General features: G+C 37.6%; 1 non-coding gene across 1 annotated transcript; it reads left to right on the top strand.

Annotated features, from left to right (window-relative positions):
* The first annotated feature begins 1,784 nt into the window (after window positions 1-1,784).
* LOC132298075 (small nucleolar RNA R71) lies at window positions 1,785-1,889 on the top strand. The gene has a single exon (XR_009479510.1). It is a non-coding gene; the product is annotated as a small nucleolar RNA R71 (small nucleolar RNA).
* The last annotated feature ends 311 nt before the right edge of the window (window positions 1,890-2,200 follow it).

Below are 2,200 nucleotides of genomic sequence, written 5' to 3' on the forward strand. Positions count from 1 at the left end.
GATGATGAATAGCATTGAAGATGTTTAGCTTGACTCTTATATTTCCAGAAGATAAATCCATGGCTCCAGTCCTACAGTTAATGTAAGCATTCGCTATGGCTAGAAAAGGACGCCCAAGAATAACTGGAATATACTTTTTGGAATCGTGGACTGGTTCTGTATCAAGCACTAAGAAATCAATCGGAAAGAACTTGTCCACTTTTATGAGTACATCTTCAACAATACCTCGTAGTTGTTTGACAGAACTATCAGCAGGCTATTAAACAACCGACGTAGGTTTTAACTCACCCAAACCTAACTTCTCATACACTGAGTAAAGAATAAGATTAACACTTGCTCCAAGATCAAGAAGTGTTCGCTCTATCACATTGTTTCTAATGATACAAGAAATTGTTGGAGCACCAGGATCTTTAACTTTAAGAGGAGTGTTATACTTAAGAATAACACTGACTTACTCGGTGAGACAAATTTTCTTAGGAACTTGGCTTTTAGATTTTCTCTTAAGAGTGCACAAGTCCTTTAAAAATTTAGAGTAGGCAGGAATTTGCTTTATAACATCAAGCAAAAGAAGATTGATTTTGACCTATTTAAAGTCCTCCATCATATCTTAAATTTTATCCCCTTGTTTACCAAAGTAGGAGGGTTCTTTAACATGTCTAGGATTAGGAGCTCTTGGCTCATAAGCTGTCTCAGGATTAGGAGCAGATGAAGAAGTGACTCTACCTTCAACTCCTGTGGTGGATTGTGGAATAGAACTTGAGGAAACATCCTTGGGATGTGGATTATGGATGATAGGAACAATGGGAAACCTAAGCCTCTCCTTTTTAACCTATCCTTTTTCAACTTGATTGTCAACCACTTTACCACTCCTCAATGTAGTGATAGCCTGAACTTGCTTATAATGAATACCTAAGTAATTGGTTTCATCAATCATGTAAGTTTGCCCTTTCAGGTTAGCTATTGATTGACTAGGCAACTTTCCATCCTCTCTTCGAGATAGAGTACTCGCTATTTGCCCAACTTGTGCTTTTAGCTTTGCTATGGCTTGAGAATGAGAATTAAAAAGTTGGGTATTAGCTTTTAAATCAACAAGAGCATTGAGTACTTGATCCTCAAAAGCAGAATTTCTAGGAGGAGGTGGAAGAGTAGGAGCTTAAGTGGGTTGACTCCTAAACTGAGGTGGACGGTAAATACCAGATTAGTTGAAAGAATTATTTTGTGGCATAGGATTGGATGAATTTTGATATTGTCCTTAAGATTGAGGAACAGTGGTTCTTTAACTTTGGTTACACCATGATAGATTAGGATGATCTCTCCAACTAGGATTATATGTAGAAGAATATGGATTGTATTATAGTCTAGAGAATGCAGCATTCACTTGCTCCTGTGGGATCTCAGATGATTGTCCCATTATAGAGCAAGTGTCGGCAAAATGGGAAGGATTAGCACAGATTAAACAAACTTCCTTTGGCAAGGCACTAGTAACAGGAGCAAAGCTAGATGATACAATTTGATCGAACCTACGGTTCAAGGCTTCTATTTGAGCAGCTAATTCACTAGATTTGTCTACCTCAAGGACTTTTTCAACTTTATACATTCCAGGTGAAGACATAGACCTAGAGGAAGATGCTTGTTGTGTTGAATTTTCACTTAGGGACTCAAACAGTTCCCAAGCATAAATTAGACTTTTACGCAGAAAAGCTCCATTACTATAAGCATCAACCATATTTCTATAAGAATCGGAGAAACTATCATAGAAAATCTATATTAAGTGCCATTGTGCAATATCATGGTGTGGACACTTCTTAGAAGATCATTATATCTCTCCCAAGCATCATAGAACTGTTCTCCCAGGATTTGGGAAAATGCTATGATTTTTCTTCTCATTTGACAAGTTTTACCTACTGTGTAATACTTTTTCAAGAACTCTTGCTGCAACATCTCCCATGTATATATGGAATTTGGAGGAAGGGAATGCAACCAAGTTCTTGCTTTGTCCTTAAGAGAAAATTGGAAAAGTCGCATCTTAAATGAATCATTTGTAAGAGTGGTCAACTTGGTGGTTGAACACAATTCCAAAATTACATCCAAGTGCGTATAAAGGTCCTCTGTTGTATACCCATGGAAGGTAGGAAGCATTTGGATCATAGTAGGCTTGATCTCAAAATGGGTTGCATCAGTGTCCGGAAATACATAGCAC

The sequence above is a fragment of the Cornus florida genome, unplaced genomic scaffold, assembly GCF_030987335.1.
Source record: "Cornus florida cultivar Cherokee Brave unplaced genomic scaffold, ASM3098733v1 CherokeeBrave_3.0.0_Hap2_Chr02, whole genome shotgun sequence".
Taxonomy (NCBI): Eukaryota; Viridiplantae; Streptophyta; class Magnoliopsida; order Cornales; family Cornaceae; genus Cornus; species Cornus florida.